The sequence below is a fragment of the Eschrichtius robustus genome, chromosome X (genome assembly GCF_028021215.1).
Source record: "Eschrichtius robustus isolate mEscRob2 chromosome X, mEscRob2.pri, whole genome shotgun sequence".
In the NCBI taxonomy this organism is placed as follows: Eukaryota; Metazoa; Chordata; class Mammalia; order Artiodactyla; family Eschrichtiidae; genus Eschrichtius; species Eschrichtius robustus.
The window spans coordinates 9,974,886-9,999,694 of record NC_090845.1 but is presented as its reverse complement, the minus strand read 5'-3'; the positions used below and the strand labels follow the sequence as shown (position 1 = coordinate 9,999,694).

Genomic DNA, 24,809 nt, shown 5'->3' with positions numbered 1-24,809 from the left:
ATTTCTTTAAAGTTTAACATAATTTATCATAAGACCCAGCAATTCTACTCTTAGGTATCTACCCAAGAAGAATGAAAACGTATGCTCACACAAAGACTTGTAGCCCAATAACAGCATTATTCATAATAACCAAAAAGTGAACACAACTGAAATGTTCATTAACTGGTGAACGGATAAACCCACTGTGGTATTTTTTTCATACAATGGAATACTATTCAGCAATAAAAAGAAGTATTGATACATGCTACAGTGTGGATAAACCTTGAAAACATTATGCTATATGAAAGAAGCCAGACACAAAAGACCACATACTGTGCTCACTTCAGCAGCACACATACTATTAATAAAATTTGAAACAATACAGAGAAGATTAGCATGGCCCCTGCGCAAGGATGACATGCAAATTCATGAAGCATTCCATATTTGTTCAGGACAATGGCAATACTATTGTAATATATAAATGTATCAAAATAACACATTGTACATCTTAAATTTACACAATGTTACACGTCAAATGTATTTAATTAAAAAAAGACCACATACTGCATTATTCCATTTTATAAAATGTCCAGAACAGGCAAATGATAGAGATAGAAAGTAGATTAGCTAGGGCCGGGGGTGTATGTGAGTGTTGGGTTTGGGGAGTAACTGCTAGTAAGTATTGAGTTTCTTCTGGGGGTGATGAAAATGTTCTAAAATTAGGGCATGGTGACGGTTGCACAGTTTTGTAAATAAACTAAAAACCATTGAATTGTACACTTTAAATGGGTCAATTATATGGTATATGTATAATTTATATCTCATTAAAGCTGTCAAAAATATACATTGCATAGTTCTAGATGAAACGTTTCATGAATGGAAATTGAGGTTCACCTACCAGGCTAGAAACTTGGTTGGTAAGCTTTCACTCTTCTTCTTTTTATCAGACCTGAAAATGCAGGTCTGAACAATAAGAGATTTGTCCATACCTCTATGATCCCTTCCATTCCAACATTCTCTGCATCCTCAAAATTAATGAGACTGAGAGAGAGAGAGAGAGAGAGAGATGATATCAAGTTTCACAGGTTATGATTCCATTGCTGCTATGACATATAATGGAATCACAGGTCAATTTACTCATTCATATATGTGCATAGCAATTAGAAGGCAATCCTTCATTTTAGTAGATTAGGTGATAGCTACTCTCTGGATGATTCAGAAGCATTTGAAGTCTTCACACCTCAAAGAGTTCCCCTTTCTGTTCTGTCCCCAACTCCCTTAGCTTCTTTTGGACTAGGCTTTGATTCTAATAGTTCTGTCAAGTGTACACTACACAAAGTGTTTGATTAATGGATTTTGATCAAGATGGAGGGGAGATTCCAGTGGCTTGCCACAGAACCACATTGTTACCAACATCACTGAAGACACTGACTCCTCATTCAATTTGTTAGTTACTCAAGGATAGGAGGGGCAGAATATTATGTAATAGAGTGAAGATTAAAAAGTATCTCAGTAAGCTGGAACAAAGTGCTGAAACAAACAAAATCAAATTAAATAAGAATAGATATATTGTAAAAGTTCAATAAATCCACTTCACATGAACAGAATGAAGGAGACCCAGCTTCATAATCACTCATTTAAAAGAAGTTGGTGGGATGTACATTGGTGCAGCCACTGTGGAAAACAGTATGGAGGTTCCTCAAAAAACTGAAAATAGAACGACCACATGATTCAGCAATTCCACTGCTGAATATATATCCAAAGAAAATGAAAACATTAATTTGAAAAGATACATGGACCCCAAAGTTCAAAGCAGCATTATTTACAATAGCCAATATATGGAAGCAACCTAAGCATGCATCAACACATGAATGAATAAAGAAGATGTGGAGATATGTATACACAATGGAATATTACTATGCCACAAAAGTGAATGAAATTTTGCCATATGCAATGACACAGACGGACTTGGATGGTATTATACTAAGTGAAATAAGTCAGAAAGAGAAAGACAAATACTGTCTGATATCACTTATATGTGGAATCTAAAAAACAAAACAAACTAGTGAATGTAACAAAAAAGAAACAGACTTACAAATATAGAGAACTAGCGGTTACCGGTGGAGAGAGGGAAGAGGGGAGGGGCAAGATAGGGGTAGGGAATTAAGAAATACAAACTACTGGGAATTCTCTGGCAGTCCGTCCGGCGGTTAGGACTTGGCACTTTCCCTGCCGTGGGCCCAGGTTCAATCCCTGGTGAGGGAACTAAGATCCTGTAACCCGTGCAGCATGGCCAAAAGAAAAAAACAAGAGAGAGAGAGAGAGAGATACAAGCTACTATGTATATTAAAAAACTAAGTTACAAGGATATATTGTACAGCCTTCCCGCATGTGGCCAAAAAAAGAGAGAGAGAGAGAGAGAGAGAGAGAGACAAACTGCTATGTATAAAATAAATAAGTTACAAGGATATATTACTGTACAGCACAGGGAATAGAGCCAATATTTTATAATAACTATAAATGGAGTATAACCTTTAAAAATTGTGAATCACTATGTTGTACACCTGAAACTTACATAACATTGTAAATCAACTGTAACTCAGTAAAATAGATGTTGTTGGGTTTTACATGCCAACAATTTCCATGTGAATGGGATATATGATTTATTTATAAAAAGAATATTATGGTAATGGCCAGCAGTAACAGAAGTGTAGAATCCAGTTGACCTTTGGAGTACTGCATACGATACTGAAGGTAACATTTTAAGAGGTATATTACAGAGCAGTCATTCAACAACCGTCAACAAATGACTGTGGCGGCAGCATCAGACACCACGCTTGGGACAGGGAATATAGGAAAACACAAGAAAACAAGGTCCCTGTCCTTGTGAAGCTTGTAGGCTACCAGGAAGGCAGGCCTTGATTCAGTCATTATGAGCACGGTGAGTATTACAGAGGGAGAGGGCAGGGCTCATGAGAGCAGGTAAGGGCAGGCCTAGCCTACGTGTCCTTCCACAGGAAGGTAACCTGGAATGGTGAGGGGTCGGGAAACAGTAAGGCATAGTTGAGAGGTGTAGGGATAGATAATCTAGACAAGAGAGAATTGACAGGGTGTGACTGAAGTGTAGTTATGTGGATGAAGAATCAACCAGAGGGAAGAATTAGGATCAATAGGGAAAGATTACAAGCAGAAGACTTTCTGTGTGGATAACTTCCTCAGACAGCAGAGGAGGTGACTTGATACAGTACTGCAGTGAGCTTGCCAACACAAAAAGTATTCAAGCTGATGACCTTGTGTTGAACTAGATCGGGGTCAGCATTTTCTGTAAAGGGCCACAGAGTAAACATCGTAGGCTTTTCGGTCTACACGGTCTCTGTGGCAACTACTTAACTCTGCCACTGCATAAAGAAGAGGGTCACAGATAACATGTAAATAAATGAATGTGGCTGTCTTCCAATAAAACTGCACTTATGGACCCTGAAATTTGAATTTCATATAATCTTCACATGTCATGAAATATTCTTCTTTTGATTTTTTTCCAACATTTTTAGCTTGTGGGCTGAGGAAATACAGGCAGTGGGCCAGATTCAGCCCACGAGTTGTAGTTTGCCCATCCCTGGACAAGATGATGTTGGAGTTTGCTTCCAGTTCTGAGACTCTGAGGTTGAGTAAAACCTGACAGACATGGCATGTCTTTTTAAACTCATCATCTTTTTCCAATAATTATAACTATAGGTAACACTAATTGAGACCGAAGCATAGAGAATGTTTCACAGCAACAAACTGGTGAACTGGGATTTGAACCCAGACAGCCTGGCCCCAGAATCATTTTCCTGTATATTCTTTCAGCTGATCTATGCAACAAACCTAGAGGGTAAGCACTCTGGTCATGCCTGTGCTGTAAGTGGGAAAATGGACACAGAATTGCTAGGTAACCTACCCACACTCACAAGGGGATAAGCGCTAGGAGCAGAGTTCAACCTGACCCAGGGGCCAGACACTTAGCACGCCCAGCCCCACCCCTGGCTATGAAGTTAGTTTAACAGACGAGCTGGGTTCAGCCACAGGTAAGGTCAAAATGGGCAGCTCATTGGCTGGCAAGTCTGGGAAATGGTGGTGGGCACAGCGTTGAGCCTCTGGAACTGGGGATACCGGGTGAACGTGGAAAGGCAGGAAGACTGAATACAAAGGGAGTCTAGAAAAGCAAGGCAACAGTGCTGTCCCAAACTTGGGCCTAGGGGAGAGCCCTGCTTCAATTCCTCTTCTGTAAAGTGAGAGATAACATTAACATTCACCAGTCTCACCCAAGGGTGTTGAGTAAATTAATTAATGCCAATACACTGCTTGAGGTGTTTAGATGGGAACAAAAAAGTCAACAACAGGGCAGTTGATTTGTATTTATTGTTGCATGTCTTAAATTGTCACTCTCCTGGTCTTTGGGAGGCTTTATGAAAAAACAGCAGTATATTAATTATTCTCAGAACTATTCCTATCACCCGCAGAAAACCAAGTCTAAATGCCAGGAGGCGGTGGCGACTGAGAAGGTTTGGAGAGCCAAAGAAGTGCAATCTTTGAAGTCTCTTTACTACTTCCGTCAACCTATAATTCTGTCACAGGAAAGATGCGACCAATTTCAGCCTCCGTGTTGCCTTTTCTCTAAGAAACTGGAGTATAAACTCCCTGCGTTTAGGAGTTCTGGTCAAACGAAGGTAGTTTACTGCCTTCTAGAAGGTACCATGTTGTAGAAAGGAGAGGACTGGCCAGATGAGGCAGGAGAGCTGGCTGGGCTGAGGCCCCAGCATAGAATTTAAGTAGGACACTGATTTCTGGTTCCCTAGTCCAGGAGGCCTTCTCTGATTTCCAGGCTGAGTTGGGTGTCTCTTCTCCGTACCTCAAGAGTACCAAGCACACCTCTCTTATACTACACATGCCCTTTCAAAATTGTCGATTTGCTCATCTGGTAGACTTTTTTTGTCAAGGTTTTGTCTGCAACCACTGCAAAGCTGAAGAGATTGTAGGCTCCCAGTAAACATTCAATAACAATGAACTGTCCTTTGTTTGCTTACCAGGAAAATGGGAGAACAGGATAAGAGGGTTGTTAATGTCTCTTCTGGTCTTGAGATCTGGATGAAGACCACCGTTCAAACTCCCAAACAGACTCTCATACAGGTGGTTATTCTGTGGCTTGGGGGAAAATGGAGGAGAGAATCTCAAAGGAGAAAGACATTGATATAACTAGGTCCTTCTCTTCCTATGGAACGGACATTCCCTTCTCAACTCAGCATCCAGAAGGATCCATTTTCAAAGAATGAAGCTCTTTTTTTTTTTTTTTCTTAAAGATCTTTTTGATGTGGACCATTTTTAAAGTCTTTATTGAATTTGTTACAATATTGCCTCTGTTTTATGGCCACAAGGCATGTGGGATCTTAGCTCCCTGACCAGGGATTGAACTCACACCCCCTGCATTGGAAGGCGAAGTCCCAACCACTGGACCGCCAGGGAAGTCCCAAAGAATGAAGCTCTTATCATTCCCCTGCTCATTACCCTCCAAATGATTCCCCATCTTGCCCAGAGTAAAAGCCACAATCCTAATGTCCATGGACAGATGAATGGATAAAGAAGATGTGGTACATATATACAATGGAATACTACTCAGCCGTAAAAAGAATGAAATAATGCCATTTGCAGCAATATGGATGGACCTAGAGATGATCACACTAAGTGAAGTAAGCCAGACAGAGAAAGACAAATATCATATGATTGATATCACTTACATGTGGAATCTAAAAATAAAAGCAAAGATACAAATGAACTTATCTACAAAACAGAAACAGACTCACAGACTTCGAAAACAAACTTATGGTTACTAAAGGGGGAAGGAGGGTGAGGGAAAAATAAGGAGTTTGGGATTAACAGATACAAACTACTATATACAGAGCAGATAAACAACAAGGTCCTACTGTATAGCACGGGGAACTATATTCAGTATCCTGTGATAAACTATAATGGAAAAAAAAACAACCACCATTCTTCCTATGACCTATAGACAGTATACTGGCTGGTCTTTTCCTCACTCACCTCTCTGACCTCTCTCCCTGGCTCACTCCATTCCAGCCTCCTTACTGCTCCTCCAATTAACCACGTACTGTTCATCCTCAGGGTCTGAACCCCTGTGGTTCCCTCCTCCTGGAACTTTTCCTCCTAGACATCCCAATGGCTTGCTCTCTCACCTTCTTCAAATTTGCCAAAATTCACCTTCACAGGCAGACTTATTCTGACCACCTTACTGGCAATCCGTAGTCTCCCTTCCAGCACTCCCCATCCTCTTTGCTGATTTATTTTTCTCCATAATGCTTGTTACCTTTCTTATACTATAAAAGTTACTTTTACTTTATAGGCTCTTTGAGTTGGTGCTTTTGTCTGTCCTCATCAGTGCTGTGTCCCAGGACCCAGAAGGCTGCCAGGCATGTAATATGGGACTCAATGAATGTTTGCTGGATGAATGGACACAACTAAGGCAGCACAACGAGATGGAAGTGAGGCTCATGAGCTTCAAGCCCCGCTGCTTTTCCTGTTTGGCCTTTGGGCTGTTGCTCTAATCTCATGTTTATGGCCTCCTCCAGAGTTCATATTTGCTCTGCTCTTCTGCTCTTTTTCCCTTTTCAACCTGTGTCCACGGGTTGCTCCCTTTCAGGTCAGCGGGAGCTCCATCCCAAGGCAAATTAAGCAGGAGGTAAAGCGATGGAAAGGGAAAATGCCTGCATGTACTGCTGGAAGGCAAAAAGCTATTATCAACAGGGAAGGCATGGGGTTGACCACTGACCTTATTTCCTGATGTGGAAAAAGGAGGCAAACGTCAATTTCTCAATCCCAGACTCTCACAAAAGCTATTTCTGAGCTAATGATGGTTAGAAAAGAAACTTTACAAATAAAACTTGAAGACACAAATCTAGCACTGTTTTCTAGGCACAGCTGGTGTTCATGGAGGCTGTCCAAACCTTGAAGTCCTATGTCCAATGGTATAATTCATTATAAGAATAAGGAAGAGGCAGTGAGGTAGAATGGAAAGATCCAGGCTTTGGATATAGGCATTTGGATTTCTTCATATGAAGAAACAAAATCATAATACCTATTTTATGAATTTATTTTCTAATGAAACAGGATGTTTTAAGAGTGGCATATTATATGTACAATTATCCAATCCATAACGGGTGCTCAATAGATGTCAGCCACAGCCACTGCCATCACCACCGTCGTTATTGGGAAGGGTTGATCTATCGAGGGAGCAGTAAGAGAGAGGAGTACCATCATGCTGAGAGAAACAGAGAAGAGGGGACATTCTATAGGTTGAAAGCTGGATCTGATTCAACTAGTTGACGGTTTCTCAAACTTGGCACAGTTGACGTTCAGGACCACATAATTCTTTACTGTGGGGGGCTACCTACGCATTGTCAGACGTTTAACATTATCCATGGCCTGTATACACTAGATACATAGCAACCCCCCAGCTGTGATCAACAAAAATGTCTCTAGACATTGCCAAATATCCCTGGGGAGGCACAATCACCTCAGGTGCAGAACCACCGATGTCTGACCAGGAAACAGGAAACAGAAAGCAGTAAAAAGCAGATCTGACTTAAAACGTTTGCAAACATACCCTTCTATATCTTTGTGCTGTTCATCTTTGTAGTTTACAGCAGAAGTTGGCAAATCATGGTCTGCAGGTCAAATCCACCCCTTGATTTTGTAAATAAAGTTTTGTCAAAACATACACATGTTCATCATTTACGTATTATCTAAGGCTGCTTTCACTCTACAAAGGCTAAGTTGAGTAGTTGTGGCAGAGGTCGTACGGCCTGCCAAGCCTAAAACATTTACTATCTGACCTTTTGCAGACAAAGCTGTCGATCCTTGGTTTACAGCACAGATGGACTCTGGAGTCAGGCTGCTTGTTTTTAAACCCTAGTTCAGCTACTTATCACCAGCACGTTTTGCAGCAAGGTCCTTGAACCTCCTGGTGCTTCACCTTCCTAATCTGTCAGTGGGGCTGATAATAATGGTGCCAAACTCCCAGGGTTGTTGTGAGGATTAAATGAATAAAGACATGGGATGTGCTCAGAACAGTTCTGCGAATGTTGTAGGCACTCAATACGTGTTTGCCATTATAATACTCTTCAAGGGGAAACAAAGAAAACATGGTGAGCTTACCTTTTAAGGGACTGATTTATACATCTATAAAATCCGCCCAGAAAAGAATAAAATCTCTCACGTCTCAATAAACTTATTAGCCTCTCTCCGTCAATCATCTCTCACTAATATTTGATGAGCTAATTTCAATGAAAGGAGAGAATCAAAGGCCTTTGAAAAACATGAGTTTAAAGTATCTGATGGAAAACCCAGGAGGAGAAATACAAATTTGTAGCGAAACTGATGATGGCTTTATGTACTTTCTAGCCACTTCAGATTAAGAGAGGCTATGCTTTCTTTTTTCATTGTCTCCTTCCTTGTCTTCTTTTTAAACTCCTATAAAGGAAGGCTTTCAGGTAATAACACACATTCATGTGGGCCTGGATGTGTATATATCCCCATCACAAATCCCCCACCATGAGTAGAGCTGGAGCCTCATTGTACAGGAGCAAATGAAATTCTTGCCTGCCCTCTAGCATTTGCTAGGGTTGTTTCAGCTTCTCAAATTGCTGTTTATTCTCCAGGTGTCAGCATAGGTGCTTCTTTTCTCCTCATGCCCCTTGGCATGCTCTCCAGACTACTTCAAATTCCAGAAGGGCTCAGAGGACTTCACGTCTCAACCAGGCTTTTCATCCCACACCTACTGCGGCTGTTACTCAACTCCTGCTCATGGGGCTGCCTTGTTTCCCAACCAAATGTTAAATGCCTTGTGGCAATGACCTTAACTTGTATTTCTCATGTGCATCTCCTGTTGCACTGTGCTTACAGGGGGAGTTCGTAGCAGGCACCAAACTCACTAATTAATTAAAAATTATATTGGTTACAATGCATATATTCAATAAAGGACTCACATAATTAAACCATGTGTCCGCACAACCCTATGAGGTAGAAAGTACTATGAAACCAACTTAAAGATAAGGAAATCGAGGGTTACAAAGAGTAAGCAACTTGTCCAAGGTCACATTTCTAATAAGTGGTAGAGGCAGGATTTGAACTCATGCAGTCTCTCTCCAGAACTTGTACTTTTAGCCACTACATTATGCTGCAATTAGAATAATTGTTCAATGCAAAAAAAGAAATAAGGACTCATATAAATAGATAGAGATATATAGATATATAGATATAATCCTACAAATCACTGAAGAAGCCAACAACATCATGGTTAAATTGGGTGAAAGACTTAAACAGATACCCCACAAGAGCTTAGCCAAATGGCCAACAAACATATGAGAAGATACTCAACTACGTGAGCTATCAGGGAAATGCGCATTAAAACCCTGTGTTGCTATCATGACACACCCACCAGAATGTCTAAAATGAAAAAGATGGAGAGCAAGGAGTAGAGCAACTGGAACTCTCACACACACCTGATGGGACCACAGATTGATACAACTATTTTGTAAAACTGTTCAGCAGTATCTACAAAATCTCAACAAAAGCACATCCCATGACTCAGCTATTCCACTCCTCGGTTTATTCTCCACAGAAATGCATACACAGGTTCATTAAAAAGTAAGTACTAGAATACTCATAGTAGCACCATTCGTAAGAGCCAAAGGCTGGAAACCACCTAAATGCTGATGCGTAGTAGAATGAATAAAGAAATACCTATATTCTTCTAATGGAATATGATACAGCAAAGAAAAGGAACAACATGAAACACTCTCATCAATACAGATGAATTCCACAATGTTGAGTGAAGGAAGCCAGACAGAAAAGGGTACCGAGCATCTGATCTAGTTTAATATAGCACAAAACCTAGTGAAACAAACCTATGCTGCTAGAAGTTAAGAAATTGGTAATTCTTGGAGAAGGGAATATGAGTGGATCTTCTCAGAAGACTGCTAATATTCTTTTCTTTTAATCTGAGTGTTGGTGAATGTGTTCAATTTGTGAAAACTCATTGAGCTATGCAATTAAAATACGTACCCTCTTCAAAATGTAGACCATTCTTCCACATCAAGTTAAAAGTATTTTGGTTGATTTAAAGAGGAGTAAATTACCAATATTCTCCTTTATTTCCAGGTACTGCTTTTTGTTCCGTACATAGTATTTAGATAACAAAAGTCACCATTCCCTGGAGAGGGCAACCCAGAATGGAAGAACCATTTTTCTGCTCACACTGTCACAAAGCCTTTCATTCTCTAGCACCAGTTCACCATCTCCAGTCTTTTGCTAAACACACTAGAGCATGTCATTCTTTTCACAGAGCTCAGCACTTGAGAATTGGAAGGAACTTCATTTCACGAGCAAGAAAACAGATGCTTAAGAGTCGAGCTGTTGGTCTGACACCATGCAGCCAGTTCACAGTTGAGGCGGGAGTGTGGTCCCAGAACCCCTGCCCCCCAGCTGCCCTCCTGTCTCCTCTGTTGGCTAGGAATTAGCAAAACTCCACGGGAAAGGGCCATAGTTTACACTCTCCTGGGGCAGCTGACCATCCTTGGAGCACAAAAAAAGATGTCTGCCTGCAGCAAAGGCACCAAGAGTTCACCATCCACACACCTTTCCATGAAAACTTGACAGAAATCTAATAGGAGAGGACACACTTATTAATTTTCTTTGCAGCCAACTGTTTCTTTCAGACTGTATGTATCTGCTAATTTCTGTAGCTGAACAGAAGAATCATAACCTAGTACTTGGTTAGTAATTACGTGGTACATTGTGCTATAGGATTGTTAACATGCTTTGGGGGAAAGAAAGAAAAATCTTACAGGTAGCAATTTTTTGCCTTGTCATTTTGAAGGCAAAAAAAAAATCTGTATTTTGTATTCAAGGAAAGCATGTTTAAATTAAAGATGTGGGTATTTTTTGTTTCTCCTTGAACAAGGCTTTTGTATCTCTTCCCTGCTTAGTGCATACTGATGCCAGAAGGAGGTGAAGCTACAAAAGAGGCCAAAGTATTACGTAACCCAGCCTGGGTAAACAAAGCCGTCTACCTGGGAGGCCTCCCGATCTCGAAGCTGACCCTGGGTGATATCAACAATAGCAAGGGATTCTAAGAGGAAAGCGCTGAGGGCATAAACTTGTACATTAAAGACAAGCTGCAGAGCAGGAGAGAACTGAGCTCAGTTATGAAAGAGGGGAAGTTGGCTTGGACAGCCTGTTGTGCCATGTTCTGAACTTCTCTCCTCTCTTTGATTTTCCCCTAGCTTCTTGGCCCCTACCCCTGAACCCCACCTCCCATCCTTATGCCCTTGGTGCTTTTGGTGGACACACCCTAAGGTGACCCCCAAAGAGTCACACCTTTGCATAATCCCCGCCTCTTGAGCACAAGTAGGACTTATGATTTGCTTCTAACCAATAGAATATGGCAAAGACTGTGAGATGTCACTCCCTTAAGTTACGTTAAATGGCAAAGGTGATGGAATATTAGGTAAGACTCCAGCTTAGTGGGTTGGAGTGAGAGACTCTCTCCTGCTGACCTTGAAGAAGTAAGCTGCCATGTTGTGAGAGGGCCTCATGGCAAGGAATGTAGGCAGCCTCTGGGAGTGAGAGTGGCCCAAGCTGACAGCCAGCAAGAAATTTGGGGACCTCAGTTCTACAGTACCAAGAAACAATTCTGCCAACAACTAGGTGAGTTTGGAAGAGGATCCCAGCAAAGTAAGGCAGCCCAGCTGACACACTGATTGCAGCCTTGTGAGACAATGAGCAGAGGACCCAGCTCAGCCACACCTGGACTCCGGATCCACAGAAACTGTGAGATACTACGTGTGTATTGTTTTAAGCCACTAAGTTTGTGGTAACTTGTTACACAGCAACAGAAAACAAATACACTTTAACAGGAGGAAAGCTGGAAAATTCACAAATATGTTGAGATTAAAAAAACACACTCCAGAACAACCAATGGGTCAAACAAGAAATCAAAAGAAAAATCAAGAAATATCTTGAAACAGATGAAAATGGAAGTACAACATATTGAAACCTATGGGATGCTGCAAAAGTTCTAAGATGGAAGTTTATAGTGGTAAATGCCTACATTAAGAAAAAAAATCTCAAATAAACAACCTACTTTTATACCTCAAGGAACTAGAAAAAGAACACACTAGGTCCAAAGGTAGCAGAAGGAATAAAATAACAAAGATCAGAGCAGAAATAAATGAAATAGAGGCCAGAAAAACATTAGTAGGATCAACGAAACTGAGAGCTGTTTTTTTTTTTAAGGTAAACAAAATTGAGAAAACTTTAGCTAGTCTAACTCAGAAAAAAAAGAGGATTCAAGATCAGAAATGAAAAAGGAGACATTACAACTGATACCACAAAAATACAAAGGATCATGAGAGACTACTAATGAACAATTATATGTCAACAAACTGGATAACCTAGCAGAAATAGATAAATTCCTAGAAACATACAGCCTACCAAGACTGAATCATGAAGAAATAGAAAATTTGAACAGACCAATACCTAGTAAGGAAATTCAATCAGTAATAAAAAAAACCTCCCAACACAGCAAAGCCCAAGACCAGATGATTTCAATGGTGAATTCTACCAAACATTTAAAGAAGAATTAAGGCCAATCCTTCACAAACTCTTCCAAAAAACTAAAGAGGAGGGAACACTCCCAAACTTATTTAACAAGGCTAACATTTGCCCTGACACCAAAGCCAGATAAAGACACTACAAGAAAAAAAAATTACAGACAAATATCCCTGATGAATATAACTGCAAAAATTCTCAACAAAATATTAGCAAACTGAACTCTCAATAGGACATCAAAAGGATCATATACCATGATCAAGTGGGATTTATCCCTGGGATACAAGGATGGTTCAACATATTCAAATCAATAAATGTGATACACCGCATTAATAAAATGAAAGATAAAAATCATATGATTATCTCAATAGAAGCAGAAAAAGAATCTGATAAAATTCAACATCTTTCATGATAAAAACTCTCAACAGATTGGGTATAGAAAGCACATACCTCAACATAATACAGGCCAAATATGACAAGCTCACAGCTAACATCATATTCAATGATGAAAGGTTGAAAGCTTTCCCTCTAAGACCAGGAACAGGACAAGGGTGCCTACTCTCATCACTCCTATTCAACACAGTACTGGAAGTCCTTGCCAGAACAATCAGGAAAGAAAAAGAAATAAAGACATCCAAATAGTAAAAGAAGGAGTAAAATTATGTTTGTTTGCAGATGGTATGATCTTATATACAGAAAATCCTAAAGATTCCACAAAAAAACTGCTAGAACTAATCAATGAACTCAGTAAAGTTGCAGGATACAAAAATCAACATACAGAAAACAGTTGCATTTCTATACACTAACAACAAAACATGTGAAAAAGAAATAAAGAAAACAATCCCATTCACAATAGCATCAAAACCAATAAAATACTTAGGAATAAATTTAACCAAGGAGATGAAAAGGCGACACACTGAAAACTCTGATGAAAGAAGTTGAAGAAGATACAAACAACTGGAAACATATCCCAAGCTCATGGATCAGAAGAATTAATAATGTTAAAATGCCCATACTGCCCAAAGTCATCTATAGATTCAATGCAATCCCTATAAAAATTCCACTAAAATTTTTCACAGAAATAGAAAAAAAACAACCCTAAAATTTGTATGGAGCCACAAAAGACCCCCGAATAGTGAAAACAATCTTGAGAAAGAAGTACAAAGATGGGGGCATCACACGTCCTGATTTCAAACTATACTACAAAGTTATACTAATCAAAACAGTATGGTATTGGCATAAAAATAGACACATAGACCAATGGAACAGAATTGAGAGCCCATAAATAAACCTTTGCATACATGGTTAACTAATATTTGACAAGGGGGCCAAGAATACTGAATGGGGAAAGGAGAGTCTCTTCAATAAATGGTACTGTGAAAACTGGATAATCACATGCAGAAGAATGAAATTGGACCCCTATCTTACGGCACTAACAAAAATTAACTTCAAATGGATTAAGGACTTAAAAATGAGACCTGAAACTACAAAATTCCCAGAAAAAAGCATAGGAGAAAAGCTCCTTGACATTTATCTTCGGCAGCAATTTCCTACATATGACACCAAAAGCAGAAGCAACAAAAGCAAAAATAAATAGGTGGGACTACATCAATAAATAAGTGGTACTAAAAAGTTTTGCACAGTAAAAGAGACAATCAACAAAATGAAAAGGCAATCTATGGAATGGGAGAAAGATTTGCAAATCATACACCTGATAAGGGGTTAATAACCAAAATATAAAAACTACTCATACAACTCAATAGCAAAAAACAAACAGACCATTTTAAAACTGGGCAAAGGACCTGAATAGACATTTGTCCAAGGAAGATATATAAATGGCCAACAGGTACATGAAAAGGTGCTTGACATCACTAATCACGAGGGAAATGCATATCAAAACCACAATGAGATATGACCTCACATCTGTTAGAATGACTTATGAAAAAGACAAGAGATAACAAGTATTGGCAAGGATGTGGAGAAAAGGGAATCCTGTGCACTGTTGGTGGGAATGTAAATTGGTGCAGTCACTATGGAGAACAGTATGGAGGTTCCTTAAAAAATTAGAAATAGAACTACCATATGATCCAGCAATCCCACTTCTGGATATATATACATATATATATATATATATATATATATATATATATATATATATATATATATATATATATATATGTGTGTGTGTATATATATATATATATATATATATGTATGTATATATATATATATATATATATATATATGTATGTATGTATATATATATCCAAAGAGAATGAAAACAGGATCTCGAAGAGATATTTGCACACCCATATTCAATGAAGCATTATTCACAATAGCCACTGTATGGAAACAATCTAAGTGTCCATCAACAACAGATGAATGGATAAAGAAGATGTGGAGATATATATGTATACACACATACAAATAGGCATACCTCAGAGATATTGCAGGTTTGGTTCCAGACCACAGCAATAAAGCAAATATCACAATAAAGTGAGTCACATGAATGTTTTTGTTTCCCAATGCATATAAAAGTTGTTTTTATGCTATACTGTAGTCTGTTAAGTGTGCAATAGCATTATGTCTTTAAAAATGTACATATCTTTATTAAAAATACTTTATTGCTAATAGCCAAGATATGGAAGCAACCTAAATGTCCATCAACAGATGGGTAAAGAAGATGTGGTACATATATCTATAATGGAATACTACTCAGCCATAAAAAAGAATGAAATAATGCCATTTGCAGCAACATGGATGGACCTAGAGATTATCATACTAAGTGAAGAAAGCCAGAAAGAGAATGACAAATGCCATATGATATCACTTATATGTGGAATCTAAAATATGACACAAATGAAACAGAAACAGACTCACAGACACAGAAAACAGACTTGTGGTTACCAAGGGGGAGGCAGGTGGGGGAGGGATGGATTGGGAGTTTGGGATTAGCAGATGCAAACTATCATAAATAGAATGGATAGGGAATTCCCTGGCAGTCCAGTAGTTAGGACTCGGTGCTGTCACTGCTGTGGCCTGGGTTCAATCCCTGGTCATGGAACTAAGATCCTACAAGCCGTGCGGTGCAGCCAAGAAAAAAAAAAAAGAATGGATAAGCAACAAGGTCCTACTGTAGAGCACAGGGAACTATATTCAATACCCTGCAATAAACCATAATGGAAAAGAATATATATATGTATAACTAATTTACTTTGTTGTACACCAGAAACTAACACAACATTGTAAATCAACTATACTTCGACTAAAAATAAATTTAAAAAGAAAGACAATACTATATTGCTAATAAAAATGCCAAAAAAATTACGATAGTAACATCAAAAATCACTGATCACAGATCACCATTACAAATATAATAATAATGAAAAAGTCTGAAATATTGTGAGAATTACCAAAATATGACATAGACACACAAAGTGAGCAAATGCTGTTGGAAAAATGGTGCCAAGAGACTTTCTCAATGCAGGGTTGCCACAAACCTTCAGTTTGTAAAAACCACAATATGTGCAAAGCACAATAAAGCAAAGTGTAAGAAAACAAGGCATGCCTGCATAATGGAATATTTTCCAGCCATGAGAAAGAAGGAATCCTGCCATTTGCGACAAATAGGATGAAACTTGAAGGCATTACGTTAAGTGAAATAAGTCAGACAGAAGAAGACAAATACTGCATGATCTCACTTATATGTGGAATCTAAAAAAGCCGAAATCAGAGAAACAGAGAGTAGAGTGGTGGTTGCCAGGGGCTGCGAGGTGGGACAAATGGAGAGATATTGGTAAAAGGGCACAAACTTTTAGTTATAAGATCAACAAGTTCTGGGGATCTAATGTGCAGAATGGGGATTTAGCTAATAAACACTGTATTACATACTCGAGAGCTGCTGAGATAGTTGATCTTCAATTTTCTCAACACAAAAAAGAAATGGTGATTATGTGATGGGATGGAGGTGTGAGCTACTGTTATAGTGGTAATCATTTTTGCAGTATATTAATGTATCAACACATTGCACATGTTAAACTTATACAATGTTATATGTCAGTTACATGTCAATAAAGCTGGAGAAAAAAGAAAACAAATACAGTGCTTTCAGGATTACCCTGAATTTTCAAGGCCCCCCAAGTCCCATCCCACCCAGACCTCCCTATCTTTGCCCCATCTTTGAAAGAGGCTCTCATATCACCCTCTTTCCTCAAACATCCAAACTATCTTATTTCTCCAGGGCCTTAAAAAGAATGGCTTGTTAATCTCTCATAGATTATTAATTAGACATTAATGACCTGTCATCTATCCACTCTAGAGATAAAAACTTTTTAATAAAAAAACCTCAGAATTTCTCCAGATGTGTTCTCTGAGTTATTAACTGCTATACAACAAAACAAAACGGCAAAAAACCAGTTCTGTGGTTAAATATATTTGGGAAATGCTGAGCAAAGCAAAGTTAAGCAAGGTCCTTCACCCACAGGAGGAAGATAAGCATATGGCATTTCTATAACTTATTTAACTACAGAGCCATTTCCTCCTTCACATTTTAGTGTGTGTGCTTTTGCGTGCGTGTGGAATTTCACAGGATCCCAACCCAGAGAGCAGACACACACACACACACACACACACACACACAAATGATGAGAAGATACAAATAGAAAGTCTATAAATGATAGTAGTTATATCAGAGGTTATTCTACAATAATGTGTTTAAGGGTGTTGTTTTCTTTTCTTCTCTATAATTTTTATTGTTTGTAAGCAATTTTTAAAAGATGAAAAAATTAGGGACAATAGCTAACAGGTAACCATCTCAAACCAGAAATTCTTTTTACAAAATTAAGGGGTGATTATTCATAAAACAATCAGATCAATTAATTTTTTTTCAGTATTCAAAATATGCCCGCTGGGGAATTCCCTGGCGGTCCAGTGGTTCGGACTCGGTGCTTTCACTGCCAGGGGCCAGGGTTCGATCCCTGGTCGGGGAACTAAGATCCCACAAGCCACACGGTGTGGCCAAAAAACATTCCAAAAAACAAAAACAGAAACAAAAAACAAAAGATGTCCACTGGTTTCTATGAAAGATGAACCTCCTCATACATTTAAACTATGTTTCAACCTTTAAAAGTCGAAATACACATGTTTAGGGCAATAACTGCTGTAACCCACAAGAAGATTTCATTTAATTGAGCTCTTTGAAGCTACATTTACTTGGTAAAATTTACCATCTGGTGGTATATCTGCTATTATGGGACATTAGCAAACACCATTAACAGAGTTAATTATTTAATTGAGATTAGTATCTCATTCTTTCTTTTATCCTCAGCACTGAGTTTTAAATATACTGGGTGGAGACCATAAGCATTTTAACCATGCTGTTTTTAATTGTCTATTCTTCCATTTTTTGTGATCCCCTGATGATATCCAAACATCAACAGTTTTCCCCAACTTTCTTCTGACTCTACCCAGATTCAAGATGTCATATGTGAGTTTGTCTTAAGGCTTTTACGTTGCCAATCTGCATGTTCTCCTATTGAATCTGTATGCCACTGAGTTCTCCACACAAGGGGATCTCACGCTGAAGCCATTGGTCTTTCCAGAGCTTCCAACCAATGTGGCTTCTCTCTTCTAGAAGTTTCCTATGCCAGAAGAAAATTCATTTAAGTACCTATACCATTCTGCTTTCATTCACAGTGGAGAGGCAAGAAAATTTAAAACCCATTGTGTATTTGTTTTTCTGATATGTCAGAAATTGTTCATTATTTTAGACAGTGAACCACCAAAATGTCTAGCTCTCTTTTGATGATCAAAAGTAGGACTCAATATTAACATCAGAAATTCCCCATCACTCCTTCAGAGCACTGTAATTATGTGAAATTTTCATATATTTACTGTGAAATATAAGCCTTTTGCAAAAGAAGGGCGCTTCAGAATGCACACACACAAAGCCACATATAAATACAATTAGATGTTCTCAAAGAAACAACATATAAGGAATTAACTGCACCTCATATTATCATTCCACGTGGTTAAAATCTCATTCTGCTTTAACAATTAATTAGTTTCCTCTAGAAAATGACTTGTGTTTGATTCCTGGAAGAAACAAATAAAAAATATCATGAGTCGGGCTACATCAGGTAATTTCAAAAGTATAACTCACCCGCTGTCTGAATAATGTCACAGTGAGAGGGAAGAATATTTATGGCGGCTCCTTCCTTGCATCATAAATTTCACAGGAACGAGGAAATTTGTCTCATACACAGTGGAGAATACTGATGAAATTTTTGAAGGTAGGCTCTGTCAATTCTAGTGACGTTAGGGGATTTCAAATGTAATAAAAAATGAAAAGCACAACTCCTAGAAGAGTCCACAGTCATATTTTTCTCCCTCCCCATTAGAATCTAAGATTATATTGAAAGAATTAAGTAAAAGAAACTGGCATTCTAAAAGCAGCAATCCAAGTGACATCAGGCATGGGAAAGGTTTGGGGCAGCTTTGCTGTTCCTTCTCAGCCTGTTACTTAATCTGTGAGCCTCCTTCCTCTCTGTTAAGTACTTAGAAGTAGATAAGACAATGGTCAAATTCACAGCTGAGAAAGAAGCCCTAGAAAAGAGAAATCACAAGTAGTGACAAGTTCACTACTCAGAGAACCACGACCACGACTGAAGACTGCCTGACCAAGACCACTCTGCTTGTATTAAACTGTAAGCCCTCCTACAGTATAGCTTCTGGGGAAAATCTTAAAGAAAGAAAGATATCATTATCCTAGAGGGAAGGAAAATGTCAGCATTAACCTCAGCTGAGTTACAACACACAGGTGGTATCTGCAAGTAAAATAAAAATAAATGCAACAAAGGAAAGCTTATTCTCATCCTCTGTGGTCTTAGTGTGTGAAGGAACCGAGCAGCAGGCCCTGGTAGGCCAGAACAACTTCACCTTTTGGTCATGTGCAAGTCCACTCTGTCTAAGGTGGTTTAGCTCATGAAAAGAACTAGTGTGAGAAAACCAGGAAAGATTTGCCGTGATAAAGTTTCCTGTGGGTAGCTTTAAATAAGCAGCCATTTAAATGGGAGGCAAGGCAAGCAAATAGGTAAATAATTCACAGGAGTTGAGTCTGACACATTTTCAGAAGGTAATAAAATGCAATATACATGCCTTTATAAAGAAATAATTCAGCTTCGCATTGTTTTAGCTGGGTTGCTCAAGAAATCTATGAGGATACTGCCTTGACCTTGTACAATTACCTAGAAAAACAGCTGTAATCACTACTGAAAGGGAAGTGCTCATAAATTCCCTTTGAATCATAATTCCCAAATAATCACACCATAAATAATTTCTAGAATTCTAGATGCTTCCTCTTATTTTATTTTTCTCTTAGCAATAACTGTCTTCTATTCCTTCTTCAGGGTCTGGTATATTCTGGTGTTTTCAGCATAGACTGTGCTTTTATTTTTTGCTTCCAAGTTTTTGAAGTTCTACTGAGAGCTTTGTGCCCAACTGACATCTTCTCACACATATCCACGGGTTAGTTTCTCTACTCTTTTTCTTAAAATCTGACAGGAGAAAAAAGCCTTCTCTAGCGGAGGAATGTAAGCCAGAAACAAGAGCACTCCCTGGTGGACATCTATGGTGATACCACCTAAAAAGAAACATGAAGCACTTTTCCTCCAGACTCTCTCAAAAAGGAATGGTTAGGAGGAGGACCATATATATTATCATCCAATTCGGAATGCTTTTGAGAGTAAGTGGAGGTTTTAAATATAATGACACCTGAGGGGCTTCCCTTCCCTGGTGGTGCAGTGGTCAAGAATCCGCCTGCCAATGCAGGGGACACAGGTTCGAGCCCTGGTCTGGGAAGATCCCACATGCCACGAAGCAACTAAGCCCGTGAGCCACAACTACTGATCCTGCACTCTAGAGCCCGTGAGCCACAACTACTGAGCCCACATGCCCCAACTACTGAAGCCCTCATGCCTAGAGCCCGTGCTCCGCAACAAAAGAAGCCACGGCAATGAGAAGCCCGCGCACCGCAATGAAGAGGGGCCCCCACTCGCAGAAACGAAGAGAAAGCCCGCACGCAGCAACAAAGACCCAATGCAGCCAAAACCAAAAATAAATAAAATAAATAAATTTTTAAAAATAAAAAAATAAAGGTAATGACACCTGAAAAACAGATGTAAACCAGGACTGTTCTGGGCAAACAGGGATGTATGGCCATTCTAAATATTAAAGTTTGAAATAGTGAATTTGTCCCTTGGGTAGCTGAAGCGAAGCAAGAAATAGAATTTGCTAACTTCTGGAGGGGAGGGAAAAGAGAGCCATAGTTGGTAAATAATATTATCGTCCTCTCCTCATTGGGGAAGATGTCCTCATTCTAGCCGCACTCAAAGAATAAAGCATGTTACTGATTGAAAAGATAATGGTGCCTGATCTCTAAGAGTTTCCAAAAGTCACTGGTTCAGTAACAATTTAAGATGTAAGAACTTAATTTCTATATAAATGAGTTAATGATCCAAAAGGCACATCAAGGTATACTACATCTTTGATTTTACTCTGTATTTAACTCTGGAATGTAAAGAGATATTCATGATTCCAGCCAATTTATATTGTAGCAATGGATTATTAACAGGCCTTCTCTATTTTAAGAAGTTGGTTGTGAAGTATATTTCAATTAACACTGCCAATAGCAAAATGACCTGAAGAGGTGGGTTCAAGACTGCAGATATTTACGAAATAAATGAAATCATCAGGTAGATGATTCTAGAACTGGCAGGACTTAGTACTACCTCAGCTTGAATGAAAAATATTACATAATAAAACAAAATAAATGGAAATAATCTTTCATGAGTGTCAATAATTTAGATTTATGGGGTCATCTATACAAATTGCAATTTCTAATGGATTGCCAAACATGCGTCTGAGGACTTTTATTTCCAGTTGTGTACATTTTATTATCATTTGAAGGGCTAGAAAACTGGAGTCTTAAAGTGCAAAAATGGGGACATAAACGTTTGGAAAATGGATCGTGTGCAGAGATTCAATAAGCAAACTATCTTTCACAAGAGTTTTTATTACTGTTTAATTATGTAAGTTGTGAAATTTCACTCTTTCTTCAGTCAAAAGAAACATCCCGAGACTGTAAATGGTGAATACAGATATTTTTAACTGCCAGGCGCATTGTTGAGGAGGAAGTGTTCAATGGATGCAGCAGCACTTTTCAAATCAAAGTACCATTTCTACGATTACAATACCCATATTTTACAGAGGTGTGAAAATACAGCTTATTTTACAGATAAAGTGACCTGGGCATAGAGAAGTTAGTTCAAACTAGGACTGGAACCCTTTAGAACCTATTAGGCTGCCCGAAGCAGAACTCTGAATTTCCCACTGCCTTATGTCATTAGTTGTAATGCAGCTGGATAGACTCACAGCTGTATTCATACCAATTTCATCCTAATTACATTTCCATGAAATTACACTGCATGGATTTTATTGCAATCAGGAGATGCCCACTGACTCCTTAATGGAAACCTGGGGAAAGACCCAGTTTAGTGGATCTTAACTGGGGTTGGTTATGCTACCTCCCAACAAGGGACACTGGGCAATATATGAAGACATTTTCAGTTCATACAACCTGGGGCTGGGGGTGGGGGTAGGCGGGTGCCACTGGCATCTAGTGATAAGAGGCCAAGGACGCTGCCAAACACCCAACAATGCACAGAACAGTCTCCGACAACAGAGAATTATCTAGCCTCAAATGTCAATAGTGTTACAGTTGAGAAGTCCTGCCCTAGACATTAGCAATGTATTTTGAAGTGATTTCCTAGGATGGAACCCACCATTTGATAACTCATCCAACCCAATTTATGTTGATGCCTATGGGCTGTAAAATCAGATACCTTTACAATTAGTTTCCTGATTGTGGGAATGTACTGCATCTGGAGCTTGGTGCTCTCTATTCAAAGGGTTGCAGGACCTTTAGAACGTGTTTCTGGAACAGGAAGGGAGGGAGGAAATTCTGAGGGGTCCAGCTAAGAAGAAATGGCAAGCCTCTCATTCTTCATAGCCTAAGGTGAACTCCAGTGAGTCACATCCTTGTAGAATCCCATCCTCCTGAGTGTGACTGGGACCTGTGTGACTTGCTCCTGCAGTGTTTTTTGGTTTTTTATAAATAAATTTATTTATTTTATTTATTTTATTTTTGGCTGCTTTGGGTCTTTGTTGCTGCGCGCCGGCTTTCTCTAGCTGTGGTGAGCAGCGGCTACTCTTCGTTGCGGTACGCGGGCTTCTCATTGCGGTGGCTTCTCTTGTTGCGGAGCACGGGCTCTAGGTGCAGAAGCTCAGCAGTTGTGGCGCACGGGCTTAGTTGCTCTGCGGCATGTGGGATCTTCCCGGACCAGGGCTCAAACCTGCGTCCCCTGCATTGGCAGGCGGATTCTTAACCACTGCGCCACCAGGGAAGCCCCCCTGTGACTTGCTTCTAATCAATAGAATATGGAAAAGTTAATGGGATGTTATTCTCATGATTATGCTACATTATATAAGACTGTCTTAGAAGATTGGAGTAAGACATTATCTTGCTGGCCTTGGAGAATTAAGCTGCCATGTTGTGAACTGTCTGTGAAGTGGGTCATGCAGCTAGGAACTGTGGGAGGCTTCTAGGATGTGAGGATAGCCTCCAGTGGACAGCCAGTAAGCAGCCAGGAACCTCAGTCCTACAACCTCAAGGAGATAATCTGCCAACAACCTGAGGGAGCTTGGGAAAGGATCTTGCCCCAGTTGAGCTTCAGATGACACTGCAGCTCTGGCTGAGCCCAGAACTGCAGGCTTATGAGCCCTGAGCAGAGGACCTAGTTAAGCTGTGCCTGAACATGCCCCACAGAAACAGTGAGATGATAATGTGTGTTGTTTTAAGGTGCTCGAATTGTGGTAATATGTTACGCAGCACCAGGATGAACTCACCGTGGAAGAGCAATATCTGTGGTGCTGAAGAAAAAGTATGGCGCCTTATGTTACTCTTCTTTATTGATCTGACTTCCTAACAAAGAGAGAGAGAGAGTCTGGGGGTGATGCTTGGGATTAGGATCACTATAAAATGGCATCTAAAGGCCAATTGGTAGCAGTGGATCAAAGGGAGCTACATACAGAAAATTCCACACTGTTTCACCAAACAAAATTATGGAAAGCCTCCAGATTTCACCTTCACTCATTTTCTCTCCAAAGTGACCAGATCACCCACCCTTAAGTGGGTAGAAACATAAGATGCTTTTCTGTGAGAAACAACCACACAGTGGCCTGGCAGAGGAACCCTTGATGGAGTTTTACCAGGTGGGGAGGGAGAATTCAAGGAGATGAAATTCTCCATTTCTAGATGCAAAACCCCACACCCCATCCTCCCACCCTTAGAGGGACCGAACATATATTAACAAGCAGCAGCCCCCGGTCCTCCATCGAGGGTTCCAAGAGGAAGATTCAAACAGAGTTCAGGTAAAAGTCGATGTGAATCAAGGAAGCTCTGTCAGCGACACTTACCAGGGAAACAAGGGGATGGATGCAAGCAGAACTGTCCCAATTCAAAGCGCGCATGCGCGCGCACGCACACACACACACACACACACACACACACACACACAAAACAAAGCAAATGTGGGATCTAAACAAAAGTGCTTGTAATGGAAAGAATAAATTTGGATGGAGAAAGCAAATGATGTGAATAATCAGGGGAAGATTTATTCAGGTAAACAAAAGAACATTTGAAGTGACTCAAACTGATGAAAATGAAAGAAAACATGACTCTGTAAAATCTTAAGAAAAAAATCAATAAAAAACAAAACAGAATGAGAAGAAAAGGGTGCTGGCAGAGCTAAGGAAATAAATTAAGAAGAAAAATGATACACTGTGTGACTAGAAGAGAGCTAGAGGAAGGAGTAGCGATTGGAATGTTTATTGAGATAACATAAATGAGGTGATATGAATCTATCTAAGGCTGGAGCAGTGCGGATGGAGAAGGATGAACACAGATTTAAGGGAGAGAGAAGGGATGCAGAAAAAGGGTCTATTCAGTAAGCAGGGAGCTTACTGAACACAGAGCCATTTTGAAGAATTCGAGCAAGGAGTTTCTATATGCAAGGGCAGTGAGAGTCAAGTGCTAAGTGCTAAGGAACGGT

General features: G+C 39.5%; 1 non-coding gene across 1 annotated transcript; it reads left to right on the top strand.

Moving 5' to 3' along the window:
• The first annotated feature begins 324 nt into the window (after window positions 1-324).
• Window positions 325-427, top strand: LOC137757581 (U6 spliceosomal RNA). Its single transcript, XR_011072420.1, has one exon. It is a non-coding gene; the product is annotated as a U6 spliceosomal RNA (small nuclear RNA).
• Window positions 428-24,809: the final 24,382 nt, after the last annotated feature.